Raw genomic sequence first — 16,201 nt, forward strand, 5'->3', positions numbered from 1 at the left:
GAAGGCCGAGTGGAGTCCCTGGGTTTGGAAGGGTGGTCTGTAGCAGGCTATAAACTGGAAGGCAGTTTTACCCACTGTTAGTTGCACATGGATAGTCTCTGATGCTTTGTGCTGTGCCACCAACCTGGAGGTGTGGGTATCTTTGACGAATATTGATACTCCCCCTCCTTTTGTGGTTCGGTCCAAGTTTTGGGGCTGAAAAGCATGGTATGAGGTATAACCTGGTAGTGCTGGGGTGCTCTCGGGAGCCTTGAACCAGGTTTCTGTTACTGCACAGATATCGATGTTCTCCATGCTAAGGAGAGTTTCGAGTGCATGCATCTTGAGGTTTAGACTTCTGGCGTTGAGTAGCACTACTCTTAGTTTCTTATCCCTTGTGATGCCTATGGAGGTGGGTTTGTCTTTTGAGCCTTGCCTAAAAAAGGCACTATGGGGGTAGCAAGAGCCTTTGCCAATATCCGAAAGCCCAGGGGTGATAGGTGCAAGCCATCCCTAGCGAAGCATCGTGGCTTGTTGAGCATGTCATCCCAGGTTGACAGGCATTGGATCCCCTTTGAATGACACCAATACTTAAGTCAATTGTTGAAATTGATCATCTTGTCTTCATATTATGGCATCATTCCTGGTGAGGGTAAGATGCTACTCAAGGTCAGGGTCATACCAGCCTGGGCTACATGCTCAGAGAGCTCCTCTATGTCTCTTTTCATGTAGTCCAGGGAGGTACGTCTCAGGTTATTCACACCAGCATGGAAAATGACTGAGTCATATTTGTACTTGCCTTGGAGTGACCTGAGTGCTTGTGTTATGTGGCGGATCCTAGCGCCCGACAGGCAGCTCACAGTGACCTTCTCCTTGTTCAGCCTGGTGAGCGGGATTTCAGTGTGCCTGCCGATAGAGTCACCTATTACAAGTGTATCAGGTGTGTTGTTTAGCCTTAAGGGCTGTGACTGTTCGGCACACTGGTTTTGTGAGCTATGTGTTGCACGTGTTTTGTTTTCGGTGTGCGGTTGCTTCGGTGTCTGCTTTGGAGGTCTCTGCTGCTTAAGCAGATTTTTATTTAGAGCCTCCGAGTATGTTTGTGTGTGTTTATGTGTTTGGTTTGCTGTCGTGGTAGGTCTATGTGAGACTGGAATTGTAGTGAGTGTGGTTTCCATTTCCTCCTGACTGGTTATGCCAGTACTGAGTTGAGAGAGCTTAGCCTCCAGTTTGGCTATATGGTTGCATCTCTCACATGTGTTGGAATTTGTTGGGAGGAGGAGAGGGTTGTCTGTGTACATGAGACAGTTGTAACATTGCCTCAAGATTCCCAGATTCACCAGCTGGACCGGAGAGGAGATTGACAACTGACCTTTGGACATGCTAGAATAGTATTGGGAATTCCTTTATAATTGAAAAAAAGGGCCAGTGGGGAACAAGGTACTCAAGGGGAGTTTGTGAGGGTGTAGTGCTTTTAATTTTTTAGTGCTGACTTATATAATTGCTTTAGTGAGCAAGTGCCAGGTAACTTAAATGCAATGTGCTACAGGTAACTTAAATGCAAAAATGACAAACAGTAACTTTCATTCAAGTGAAACAAGGAAATAAGTACAGTGAGCAATGCAGATATCACTAGGGATCCACAGAAGTGCTGAAAAGCCGCGTTTTAGGTGGAATTAGAGTTTCAGGGAAATAACAAGCAAACAAACAACGAGCATACAAACAAAGCTATGCATATTTGAATTTTCCAGATTCTGTCAAATTGTGCATATTTGAAATTGCCAGATTTCTGTCAAATTGATCTCATTCTATTTGTTTATTGTAATTGACTTATTTTTTGTGCATACTCCTTCTTTTACTTTTTATTGCTACTATATTGTTTTACTATATTTGTATAACTTAAAAGTACATTTTTCTATGTTCTATGTTATTTTTTTTTGTATTTCATTTCCTGGAGCTTTTCTCCTTGGGTCTCTACTGAAAATGGGCTTTTAGCTCAGATGGACCAACCCGGTTAACAAATGTCAAATAACTACGTAAATAAATGTAAGTGGGTTTAACATTCTGCCTTATGCCTTCATAATGCATGGCAGAGTCCTTCATATGTTGGTACAAATTAATTGATCAGTCAAGGTTTATTTTTACTTGGACATAACTCATGATCAGTGCTTTCTTGAAGGGTTGCCACTGCACCTTTGTCCCTGTAACTAAGAGGCTTTCCTTTCAAGTGTTTTGGCTTTTATTTTGTGCAAAACATCATTCACATTTTGCAAAACAAATTTTTATTCATGTTCAGTGACTTCATCCTTTGCTGTTACCAATAAGTCTTTACAAATGACAGTTTATTTACTTATGCTTTGCTGACTAAGTTAGGGCCATTAGGCCAGTAGACTTTTTTTCAGAGGAGACCTGAGGAGGTTTTTATACTGACTAAATGAAAGTTGGCCAGGGCATGGGGGAACGTCTCTAGGTTTTTCTGATTGGTGCCATAGGATCTTTTACATTGATCTGAGCTGCCATCAAGTCAATTGGATGGAACCTCAGTTTAACATCTCATCTAAAGAACAATACACTCAGGAGTGCAGCACCCATCTTATGCTGTACTGTAGTGCCAGTATTGGAAAATTAATCCATGCATCTTAAGTGAAAATAGCCCCCACCTTCTGATCTTCCAGCACCAAAGGAAAGAGTGCTACCTGTTGATCTACCAACATTTGCAAATGCTGCTGTGTCTGGCATCTTGGCCCCTCTGGCAGCTCTGCATAGCATAGCTTTGAAATGAGTGTATAATTTTCCAGCTCATCCACTTTTGCAGTCTATCTAGCTAGTTTTCAGAGAATGCACTCAATGATACTGCCTATGAACAGATCCTTTGTAGTGGACAAGGACCACTTTGAGATACCCTATGATCCCTGATAATGTTTTCAGAGTAGACTTCAGAAGATTTAATTAGTAGGTAATTCCTTTAGTATCTAAATGCACAGCCATTAAAATATTGATGAAGCACCTGCTGCACAGTGTTCAACTCTTCCGTCACAATCCTACCCATGTTATTCACTTCCATAAATACCAACGACCTACCAATGCATTACACACTTCTCAGCAATACCTGCACTCTCTCTCTCTCTCTCTCTCTCTCTCTCAGCCATGAAACCAAATTACTGCTTCTGCAGCACTATACAGCAAAAACACACTTTGTGATGGTGCAATAAGTTCATACAGCTTTCCAGCATATCATCGAAAAGATTTATGTACTGTAGGTGACTCTAAGTATACAAATTCATGGGTTGGAACAGATCAATAGCATTAAGTGGTTGCCAGTTTTGATGGTCAACTAACTCTCTCTTAAAAACTTGACAAGTAATTTCAAGGTATGTTGTATTCCTCAGCTGGACATGCCATCTCTTAACAAACTCTAACTTGGCTGACCTGGAAGTGGTATCCGCAACATCACAGACACACTTCAATATGTGCATCTCATTTTTATCAGCTAAGGCATTAAATTCCCCTGTTTTTATCTTTTCATCAGTATCAATAATTTTTTTGCAAGGTTTTCGGAATTTGCCCCCAAACTGAGTTCTACTAAAAGAGCATATATACTACATAGTTCAGAGCTTTTAAATATATGGTGTTAGTGCACAGCCTTTGCCAATATATGCACAGCAACTTTGATTCTTTGTCAAAACATAAAGTGGGCAAGGGTACAGACATTCAAGACTAAGAAAAGGTAGAGGGACAGCAAATGTGAATGAGTTTGCCCTCATAGTCTGTCTTACTTTAGCAGCTTTACAAGGCCACCTGCCCTAAGGTACTGGAAGCAGTGTGTCTGTATGTGGGCTGTTTGCTTCCATAACATCACTAAAGGTTTTAAAAAGAGATGGAATGCTCATCTTTATTTCTGTAAATCCCAGTATTTTATGTAATATTTTAATAGAAGAGGGATCATTTGCTTGTCAGAGGAAAAAAAAAAAACATAATTAAGGGTTGCATAAAAATTAATGTTGTCTAAGGGGGAATCATTAGACTGAAAGACACGTTTTTATGGCACAAATCTACAAAATCTGGAGGAGTAGTCTGAGACATATAAAATTGTCCTCTTCCTTTGAGGAAAAAGGAGAATGGTTTATTTTTCATTTGTTATACCCTCATAGCATTTCACTGCTACTGATAAAGTTTTGTGTTTCTCATTTTTAAATATGGATCTAGATTATCTGAAATGGAGACCCAACACTTATCAAGGGTATCAGAACTTTTCAGAGATATGGAATGTACAGCTAGGCTTAAAAAGGCTCTTGTGGTCGTTAGCCTAGTAAATACCTATGAACCTATGAACACAGGTCCCTGTTGCTGACTGCCTGATTCCTAAAAAAATATCGAAATTACTCTGTACAAAAAGTTATAGCTAAGGACAGGAGTATGAATTGCAGGCATATGAAATAAAGTACTGCTAGTGATGAAGTGCATAAAAAGTAATGTGTCTTTTGCTCTTGCAGCAACTGGTTTATCCACTAGGACGCACTAAAGAGCTGCTAGCTCCTCTACCTCTAAAATTACCAGGGATGGCTATGATACAATTAGTGACAAAGGTGTTGACTTAATTGTAAAGGTATGTAGCACTAGGGTCTGTGGTTAAAACGTTATTTGCAGACCAGACTTATATTCCTGTTATGAACACCATCAAAGATGGGTACCCTACACACCTCTCAACCATACCGAATTCCTCGGTATTTATCGATTTTGAGGGCAAAATAATGGGGTGCCACGAATTCCCGAGTGGCCCCTTTAATTCCTGATTTTTAAAAATTTTTTTTTTTGTAGTACAAGTTTAAATTTATGGCTGACGTCACCACGCATCACCAGCCTACAGGGGGCGTGCGTGAATGACATCAGCTTTGTTGGACTTATTTGGACTGTAACTGTTATTTTGAACTGTTTGGAGGGAATTGCCCAGCACCTGACTACATACCACAGGTTAGGGCCTCCAGGTAAGAAAAAATAGAATTGTATGCTAACACATAGTGTGACTGTGCTTACGGGCCAGCCACAGCTTATTGTATGTGTATTTTACCAGCAAATCTATTTTAAGCACACCAGAGAGTTTGTTCAGTTCAGCAGAGCAGTTTATTTGTGCAGCTTACTGTATGTGTACTTTAGAAGCAGCCAAAACTATTTTACTCAGACTGGAAAGTTCATTGCCTAATGTCTATACATATTTAAGCAAGCAAGTGAATCATGTGTTATCTCTGCATTATGGCAGTTAAGCCAGTGAATTGCTCCGTAAGCTCAAGCTATTTCTATCTAAGTGTGTGTGTGTGTTTGTGTGCGCTCAAGCTATTTATATTTAAGTGTGTGTGTATTATGGCAGTTAAGCCAGTGAATTCCTCAAGCTATTTGTATATATTGTGTATGTCTGTGATCTCTGCGTTACAGCAGTTAAGACAGTGAATCACACTGTAAGTAAGGAATAGCTCTGTAAGCTCAAGCTGTGTCAAACTATTTATATTTTTTGTGCCTGTCTCTGTGATCTTTGCATTATAAGTCAGAAGCACCAAAGAGTTCACTGAAGCAAGCAAGTGAATATGTGTGTGATCTCTGCATTACGGCAGGTGTGTGTGTAAGCAAGTGAATCTGTGATCTCTGCATTATAAGTCAGAAGCAGACTGGAGAGTTCATTGAAGCAAGCAAGTGAATTGTGTGTGATCTCTGCGTTACGGCAGGTCTGTGTGTGTGTGTGTGTGTGTGTGTGTGTGTGTGTGTGTGTGTGTGTGTGTGTGTGTGTAAGCAAGAAAATCTGTGATCTCTGCAATATAAGCCAGGAACAAATGAATTGTGTATGAGCTCTGCATTATAAGCTGGAAGCAGACCAGAGAGTTCACTGAAGTGTGTGTGTGTGTGTGTGTGTGTGTGTGTGTGTGTGTGTGTGTGTGTGTGTGTACATACGGCTGTTAAGCCAGTGAAACTATTTATATTTTTCTGTCTGTGATCTCTGCATTTTAAGTCAGAAGCAGACCAGAGAGTTCATTGAAGTGTGTGTGTGTGTGTGTGTGTGTGTGTGTGTGTATGTTATGACATACAGTTTTTATTTAGTTGCACATGCACACATATTATGAAAGATTAAACCAGATGAGACCACCAGTCTTTATGAAATATTTACACTTTTATTGTATACAAATGAAATTAATGCAGGTTCTGCCAAGCAAAAGCAAAGTTCTGCTAGGGAAAATTCCAGTTTCTTCTTCCTGGTATTCACTGACTTTCTGTTGTAGGCAATTTATTATTCAAGGGCAACATGCACTTTACTTGTAGATGAAACAATGAAATATAAAGTTGTTTGCTAGCAACCTCTTCATTAGTTACAGATCTCTTTAATATGTAATTATTTAAATGACTTTTAATTCTGCAGAGATTGTGCATTTTTACTGAGACTGTTGGATTGTAGAAGTTTGAGTAGACTGTTATGAATTGGGCAGTTTTGTCATTATTAGTTCATCCATTTTGTTTCACTGCTTACTGGAAAAATGTTCAAAACAATAAATTAAAATGAGCTCCAACAGGTGTGTTGTATTATACAAGGAATATAATTTTATACAGTCGGGAAGGTGTATCAAAGAGCACAAGTATGTTTCATTTGCAAGGGGCCTATGATTTGAAAATAGCCCAGAGGTAATCTTTATCTGCCACTGGCCAAATGCATTTTCTTTGAATGTGGGTTTCAGTGCTGTTAAAATGAATGTGAGTTTCAAGGGCAGAGAAGTTTTAATACTAAGTCTATTTTCATTGTAAGACTGTATTGCTTTGTCTAGCAGATGTCTATTAATATTTGTGCTATAAAATGTAAAATAAATGTTTTAAATGGGGTGAAATAGCCAAGTAATGGGGGATTGGAATGGCTGTGGGGGACTCTGGGGCCATACTTAGTTGTTCTTCAGTTTGCATTTGAAAGCTGGTATCCCACAATTCCATTGGAGTGGGTGGAGATCCATAATTATGTATGTAAATTTTATGTTAATCAGCGTACAGATTTGTACCTATTTTTTATGGGCCTTTGTCCAGATTTTTGATGTTTCCAGGCTGGGAGGTATGGTACCCTCCTCTGCTAAACTCATAGAAGACCTACATTCTTTACTAGAATTTGATGATGCCTTTTCATTTTTTTTTTTTTGCTTCTCTGCTCTGCTGTTTTGTCATTCTTCTCTTTCACTGTCTCTTTCTCTTACCACATTTTCCAAGTTTTCTATCCTATGCTGAGAAAAAAGAAGTTATGTACTGACCATAACGTCCCATCTGTGTTGTCTGCTTCAGTCTTCATCAAACCTGTGGGTTCTCAGTTCCGAGTACGGAACTGAAAGCTTAGGATTACCAGCTAGAGCTCCACCCCTACCCATACTGCCTAGCTCCTCTCATATACCTCAGATCGAGTTTACTGCAGTATTCTCATAAAATAAAAAATACATTCTAAAAGGCAAATAAGCATGAAAGATGCTTAGGAGCTCAACACGGGAACAAATGTTTCCAGTACAACCCATCAGGTCCTTCAGAGATAAGGAAGAAGGGGGAAGGTTGATGAAGACTTGAAGCAGACAACACAGATGGAATATTATGGTGAGTAAATAACTTCTTAATCTGATGTCTGTTCAGTCTTCATTAAACCTGTGAGACAGAGTTCCCAGCTACATAGGTTTGGGCGGCCTTATGGAAGGATATTCCAGAGCACTGCAGAACCAAAAGCAGCCCTGTTCCTAGATATGATGTCAAGTTTGTAATGTGAATAAAAGTGTGGGAGTTCACCCATTAAGCAGCTGCACAAATATCTTCTAAAGAAACCACAGACCAGAAAGCCTGGGAAGTGGCAAAAGATCTCATAGAATGAGCTCTGACTGGTTTAGGTAAGGGAACATTATTCAACAAATACACATGAATGATACAGCTTGTTAGCTAATGAGCAATATTAGTTTTAACAACAACTCTCCCTTTTCTAGAATCTAAAAAGGACAAACAGCTGATCAGATTTCCTGATAGTTTTTGTCCTATCCGGGTAGAATCACAATTGTCTTTGGATGTCCAAAAGATGCAACATATATTCACCATTGTTTTGAAAATTCAGAAAAAATATCGGGAGATTAACAGATTGATTAATAGTATTGATCGAAGCAACCTTTGGTAAGACAGAGATTAGTACGCAAGGTAACTCTGTCTTTATGGAAAAAAAAAAGATAGGGTGGTTTGGAAGATAGCTCCTGAAGTTCAGAAACTCTCTTCGCTGATGTAATGGTCACTAGAAATGCTGTATTCCAAGACAAGAATTTCAGTTCAGCCCTAGCGGTAGGTTCAAAGGGGGGGGTAAGGTCAAAGCTTGAAGAACTAACATAAGATCCCACGGAGGAGTAGAATCCTTGATAGGAGGTCGAGGAAGGAAAGAACCCTTGAGAAAGGCTATGCAAAGTCTGGAAGAAGCCAAAGATGTAGCATTCTCTCCAATGTGAAAATTAGAAATGGCTACTAAATGAACTTTGTCAGTAGAGAAACTGGCCCCTGAATGAAAAAGACCAGCCAGGAGATCCAAGATCACCAAAATGGGCACCGTAAGTGGATCAATGTGATGCTGTTGGGCCCAAACAGAAAACCTTTTCCACTTACTTTTATAAATTTTTTGGGTAGAAGACTTACGAGAAGAAATGATAATCTGGATTATCTAGCCATCACTGGAAATGGAGAAATCATGCGGTTAGCTGCGAACTGTGAAGATCCGGGTGAATTTGCCCTGAAGGGTGAGACAGAAGCCCCGGACGTGGTTCCAGGGTCCATGGAGGGCAAATTAGGTGAGACCAAAGGAAGGTGAACCAAACTTGTCGAGGTCAAAAAAGGGCAATGAGGATCGCTTTGCTCTTCAACCTGTGTGCCCTCTGAAGAAATTTGGGAATTAGAGGGACAGGAAGAAAAGCATAAAGTAGACCAGGAGGCCAAGCTTGGACTAGAGCATCTCTTGGTACTTGCTGCACTTGTTGAAAGAAGAGACAAAAAATATCGCAGCAGGGTTGCCCCATCTGAAGAAGATCTGGTTTGCCACTGATTGATTAAGAGGCCACTCATGAGGCATCAGAAGTACCCTGCTGAGCCTGTCTGCCAATATGTTGCGCTCCCCAGAATGTGCATTGCAACTAGAAAGCAGTTAGTAGAGAAAGCCCATTGCCACAATCTTATCGCTTCTCAGTAAAGGGAGTAGGACTTGGTTCCACCTTGTTTGTTGAGATACCACACAAGAGACATGTTGTCGGTCTGAATCGCAATTGTCTCCAGAGGAAGTGGAAGGCTTGCAATGCTATAAAAAAGCACCACCCTCATCTCTTAGCATGTTGACATGCAGACTGGTCACCTGGGGAGCCCATGTGCCTTGGCCTGTCCATCCCAGGTAATATCCCCCCCACACCATCTGGGAGGTGTCCGTGGTCAACATGGCAACAGAGGTGGGAAGAATGAAAGGTTGACCCTGAGATACTTCTGGATCGTGAAGCCACCAGAAAAGACAGTTTCACAGGATGATTGAGGGGTTGATGCAGAAGGGACCACTGGCTAGACAATGTCCACTGGAGAACTCTCATATGTAAGTGAGCTGTCTGTAGTAAGGTAATTGTTGCAGCCAGAGACCCCAGAGCCCTGAGAACCAGACTTGCTGTAGGGACTGGTACCACTAGCATTTGTTTGATATGTCTCTGCAGAGAGAGAATCATGTCTGGTGGAAGAGAAAACAGGGTTTTGGTTGTGTCCAAGTGAGCCACTATAAAAGCCATCATTTGCACAGGTTGCAATTGTGACATCTGGAGGTTTATGGTGGTCTCTAAGGGAGGGGCTAGTTGAAAGAGAAAATCCCTGGTTTGGCTCAGTAGATGCTCAGATGGTGCGACTAGCAGGCCAGTCATCCAGGTAAGGAAACAAGTGGAATCCGTGCAGTCTGAGGTGAGCTGCAACCACTGCCATGCATTTGGCGAACACCCTAGAAGCCGTGGGGAGACCAAATGGAAGCACACATAATTGGTAGTGACTGGCTCCCTGTCTGAAATGGAGATACCTTCTGGAGTACCTGTTCATTTTGATGTGATAGTATGCATCCTTCAGGTCTATCAAACACATCCAGTCATCCTTCTGCAAAAAGGGAAGGATGATCTGAACCATGACCATCCTGAACTTTGTGTGTTTTACTGATTTGTTCAGGTACGTCAGGTCCAGTATGGGCCTGAGGTCCCCTGTCTTCTTTGGAACTAAAAAGAATCGGGAGTAAATCCATGATCCATGCTGGTCTGAGGGGACCTACCAGACGACTCTTTTTTGTAGTTGCAATTTCCAAGTTGTTGCCTCCCTCTGATTGGGTGGAACATTGGGGAGGTGTTGTTCAGGCTTGGAGGGATTTAAAAAGGGAATGGAGTAGCCTCTGGATAGAAAACTTTGCACCCATCAGTCATTCATGATGGCTAACCAGGCAACTAGGTGCAAGGAACACTGTCCCCTGAATGCCTCCAGAGAGGGACAGTCAGGCAACACCTCAGGGATGCTGAAGGATTTCTCCAAGGGAGAATCCTGAGATCCCCCATTCAGCAGACTCCCTCTGCCCTGAGGGTGGAATCTACCAGTGGAATTATTCCCCTTTCTGCCCCTGAGGGAAAAATCTCCCTGAGAGTCCTGGAAAGAACCCTGGGATTTTCTGAACCACAATTTCTTTTCCTGTGCTGATTCCTGCAGAAGGACCTTTGCAGGGTAGATAAGCAAATCCCAACAGCAGATAGGGTCTTTTCATCTTTCTCACTGTGGGAAAGTGTGTCACATACAGTTGTTCCAAAAAGGGTGGAACCATCAAAGGGGGCACTGAAAAAAGATGCCTTAAAAGGTTCTGCACAATCACATAGCCGCATTCAGGCATGGCACCTAATGGCAATGCTGAAAATAGCCATCTTAGAGGTGCTCTCGACTGTGTGAGAAATCAACCTCATGGATGCATTGGAAATGGACTACAGTGTGTCCATATGGGATGCAGAGGACGTCCGATCCTCCAGTGTCATGGACTCAGGTCCAGAACTAGAGAGTTCCTTAAGTAAGTCCCTCTGCAGCCTGGTAAAATGAGCAAGGCAATGCAACACTCTGAGGGCAAAGGTGTAAGAAGCATAGACCCTTTTTCCAAATCTGTTCATAGCCCTAGACTCCCTGCTAGGGGGATAGACAGTAGAGCTTTCCTAGGCAAGCTTTTTCTTGGTGGCAGCCGCCACCACCATGGCATCTACTGGAATGCCCTTTATCCATTGAGGCCTATCCTTGGGGGCACTAAGGATCTTGTCTGCTCTTTTTGGGATAGGTTCTGTGGCATCTGGTTTCTTCCATGCCTGTACAGATACCAGGTCCATGAGGGGAATCTGCGGGGGGGGGGGGGGGCACTCATGTGGATGGACCAGTCCCAAAGGCCTCCAAGAACACTGACTCATCTAGGGGGGGATTTGGGGCCTAACGACCACCTATTTGACAAAATATCTCTAATATGTCTCCAAATGAGACATCAGGTGGAGATCTGGGGGAACCCTCCCCTTCATCAAAGTCAATGTCCATCGTGAGAGCTTCCTTTGGGAAATCTAGGTGCCTCCTTTTGCACCTTCTCTTCCAAGGAAGCTCCACGGTGGGGTGCTCTGGGGAGATGTCAGAAGAGGTCTGTGCTTTCCTAAGTGGAAGAGACTGGAGGCCCTGTAGAACTGGCTGTTCCAGTGGCAGAACAGAGGTCTCTGACACATAGCCCAAGGTAAGAAGGAATGGATCCGAAATAGTAGGTGGTGGAGGTCTCTCAGGGGCAGAGAGGACCCTCTCCCCCACCTCGAAGGCAGAAGGAATTCTGCAGTCTCGACAAAGATTGCTCTGCCCTCAGAGATCAGGAGCAGGTCATCCCCGGTCACCAACAGCCCTCCACTCCGAGGGGGGAGTCAGTGCAGAGTTAATGAACACTGCAGCTCCAAGAACTTCAGAGTGGAAGTCATTCCCCCAGACTCGATGTCAAGGCTTCGGCTCCGAGATGTGTTCTGCCCCAACACAATTGGAATCCAGTGAGTTAAGGAAGCAGTAGGACTCGAAGCAGTAAGAACAAGTGGGGCCGACAGACCAGAACCAGGGGCCAAAAGAACAGTGAGCTCCAAAATGGTAGGCTGGATTGAAGAAGGCGAGATAATCCTAGAGGGAGAGGTTCTGCTTGCAGATCCCACAGGGGACAGACCTTTGAGGACCCCCATCTGTATCTGCATATGGAAAAACTTCCTCATCAATCTATCCACCTCGTTCTCCGACTGGCACCAAGAGGACCTGATGGAAGAGGACACAGAGGAGGGTCTGGAATGGTGCCTGGGTGAAATGACCCTAGGGGACAGTCTAGATGCCAATGGCCCTGGGGCAGGGGCATGGGGCGGAGAGAGAGAGAGAGACTAGTATTGGAACTGGGGAACTGTGCTCCGATAGTCTTGGGGCTTTCTTAGGAGGCTCTGACTCCAAAGACATGGAGGCCTCTTTTGAACATTTCTTATGGTAACTGCTCTCCTTAGATTTCTTGGCAGGGGTTTAAGCCCCTGAAGCAGAAGATTGATGAGGAAGTTTCTCCATATGCAGATCCAGATGGGGGTCCTTCCAGCTCTGTCCCCTGCAGGATCTGCAAGCAGAGCCTCTCCCTGTAGGATTATCTCAAAGTTCTTAAAGTTGTTGCAGGAGAAGGAGGTGGGATAAGATCCCTGAGTACAAGCTTGTGACATTTATCTGCTAGGGCCCAAGGGAGAAAGGCCCTGCAGACAGAACAATCTACTTGAGGATGGGCAGGACCCAAGCAGTAAATGTGGGTGTCAGATGCAGGGATCTTAAGCCCACAGGAAGTGCATTTGTTAAAACCAACAGGTCTGTCAGATTTCTCTGACATGGTAGAGAAAAAAGACCGAGGGAGAAGAAGAAGTCACAATGACTACACGCAGAGGAGAAACTACATTACAACTTAGGAAAAACAATTAACTAACTTTTTTTTTTACAGTAGAATAAGAATAGGAAGAAATAAAAAAAAGAATAGGAAAGAAACTGAAAAATAAGCCACTTAAAATCTAGAATACATCTGTGGAGCACAGCAAACAAGATCTGAGGTATCTGAGAGGAGCTAGGCCATATGGGTAGGGTAGGAGGAGCTCTAGCTTGGAATCCTAAGCTTGCTGATGGCCGAGTTGGTTCTGAGCTCGGAACAGAGAACCAACAGGTTTGATGAAGACTGAACAGACATCAGATCTTACTTGGGATTTGAAGCACATTTAAATAAGGTAGGATGCAACTGCTTTTAAACATTTTAATATGGTAGCCTTGTTAAATTTTAAGATTTTACAATACTCTGATCAGACCCTAGACAGAATATGTCCTGTTTTTTGTGATGTTAATGTGCTTATAAATCACAAGCACGGTTGTTGACAGATTTGCAGGAGCTTAAAGCAGATTGGCAGCACATGTTCTTTGATTGTGTTGTACTTACACCTTATTGGAATAACATTAATATTTTTATACACGCTTTATTTGAAGAAAATTTTGTCTTATTTAAGGCATTAATTCTTTTTAACACCCCTATTCCTGTTTGTGTTAAAAAAAGAAATACCCTCTATTGCAGTCGATTTTATCAATTGCGAAGAAAGTTATAACCGAGAATTGGAAGAATGAAGCTGCACCCTCTTTCAAAGAATTCACAAATATTGCAACCGAAGTATGTCCTCTGAAAATTATCACCATTAAATCAGATCTACTAGCATCACCTCCTACTATAATATATGAACAAATTTCAAGGAACTGTTTCATAAACAAAGATAGCTATACTCATATCAATTGTAATTTATAGGAATTTGAGAATTTTTATTAGTAGTAACTCTTGTAAATAGTTGTTCTTGTTTGTTCTTGTTCATATTGTTCTTTTTTTATGCTCACAAATTTCTAAATACAATTATTGTAATGATCAATTTCTTTAGTTAAAATCTAATAAAAACTTTTTTAAAAGAAGAAGAAAATTTGTCATTTTCCTGAATAAAATCATCAAAGTGAAATTAAATTTTGTCAAAAAAATTGTGCAAACTACTAAAGAGTTCAGCTGTCTCCTATATGAAAATATAAACCAATGGTATTCAGATGGTGAGAAGAAGTGAAAAGAATAAAGAACAATATGCCATATATGGGGGTCTAAGGCTACCTGCATCATCCTATTCACAGGCCTAAAATTTGCAGTGGTCTTTATGGGAAGATAGCCCCGAATGAGTCTATCCAAACAATGAGAAAAAGAAGCCAGGTAAACCCAACTGTTATGATTTACTGACTGCAGGCTTTGCAATAGTTGTGGGTCATTTTTTTTTTTTTTTTTTTTTTTTTTTTTTTACATAGCTGGACTCAACCTTGAGTTCTTCCTGTGTGGTAATTACTGCTAATTTCACAATAGATATTTGAATGCAGAAAAGTGATACTGCTTTGCTTAAGTCCCTGGTGTGTCCATTACACAGCTTCACAGATCAATACACCGGCAACAGCTGAATTACTTACGTAAGGCTGCACATTATTGAGAACTGTAATATTAAATTCTAAGTGCTTTAATAGCCATTTGCTTTTGTGTATGTGTGTGTCCATGTGCATGTGTGGCTGGCTGAGATGGGCTATGTGTTTTATAGCTTTTAATTGATGTGCAATGCACTTTGCTTTTGACTGCTATCTGTTTGACACTACTATTTGTTTAACGTTGTAGAAGTAAGTTTTATATAGAAGAGTCACTTTATAACAATCTTATTACAGAAAAGTTGTTAGATATCAATCTGACTAACATAGGAATACTTTTCCCCAAAAACACTGTAGAGGAACCAAAGAAACACTTGAAACTTTAAACACCCAGCTGTAAAAGTCCATCAAATTAACCAAACTCGGACGAATGGAATTAGTGCTTTCAATCACTTTTTAATGTTGTGATCTTCTTCAGAAACAAAGTTACAATGCCCATCTCTTCCTTTTATGCTAAAATAATTACCTTAAACTGGAAATGACATAACTAATTAATGTTGTAATCATTAAATATCTTTTGTATATAAACTAATATATTAAAAAATCTGTATTTACATACACACTTTGCTTATTCATGAATATATATACACTTATTCTCTAATTCTAAAATAACTATATTGTATATTATATCTGTATAATAAAAAACATTTTAAATTGATGACTTCGTTTAAACCTGGTGCTCTGTCTGCACCCAATAACAATTGCCAGAAAGCTTCTTTGCATTCTAATACATTATTTAAGTCACCAGCAAATAACACTTTCTCTACATTGTCTAAAATAAAAAATTCAAACTTCTTAAATTCATTACATAACATAGCATGCCTAGCTAATGCATTCATCTTGTCTTTCTTCTTTATTGCCAAATGATGTTCGTATATCCTACGTTTAAGACTTCTCTTAGTTTTGCCAATATAATAATTTCTACATGACGAACAGGTGGCTACATAAACTACATAATCACTATTACAATTGTGGTATTTTTTGGCCCAAAATGTCTCCTTAGAATACCCAGTTGTTACAGAGGATGAATCACTAATAAACCTACACTGTTTATAATTGTTACAGCTGTAAGTGCCTTTTTTGCTGGTGCACAAATGGTTGGAACTACCTTCTTTCTCTCTTCCAGATTCTAACATATACTTAATGTTAGTTGTTTTTTTTGTAGGTGAATCTTGGTGCCATCCCTAATATATTCACTAACTCTTTGTTACCGAATAATAATAGGTAACAAAGAGTTAGTGAATATATTAGGGATGGCACCAAGATTCACCTACAAAAAAACAACTAACATTAAGTATATGTTAGAATCTGGAAGAGAGAAAGAAGGTAGTTCCAACCGTTTGTGCACCAACAAAAAAGGCACTTACAGCTGTAACAATTGTAAACAGTGTAGGTTTATTAGTAATTCATCCTCTGTAACAACTGGATTTTCTAAGGAGACATTTTGGGCCAAAAAATACCACAATTGTAATAGTGATTATGGAGTTTATGTAGCCACCTTTTTATCATGCAGAAATTATTATATTGGCAAAACTAACAGAAGTCTTAAACGTAGGATATATGAACATCATTTGGCAAAAAAGAAGAAAGACAAGATGAATGCATTAGCTAGGCATGCTATGTTATGTAATGAATTTAAGAAGTTTGAATT

The 16,201-nt window shown here is 40.8% G+C and overlaps 1 protein-coding gene across 1 annotated transcript in view; it reads right to left on the minus strand.

Annotated features, from left to right (window-relative positions):
* The window catches only part of UBXN11 (UBX domain protein 11), a 1,449,120-nt gene that overhangs the window by 422,011 nt on the left and 1,010,908 nt on the right, over positions 1-16,201 (minus strand). The gene's annotated exons all lie outside the window — the stretch shown is intronic.

The sequence above is a fragment of the Protopterus annectens genome, chromosome 1.part1, assembly GCF_019279795.1.
Source record: "Protopterus annectens isolate FY-2018-M chromosome 1.part1, PAN1.0, whole genome shotgun sequence".
NCBI classification, from domain to species: domain Eukaryota; kingdom Metazoa; phylum Chordata; order Ceratodontiformes; family Protopteridae; genus Protopterus; species Protopterus annectens.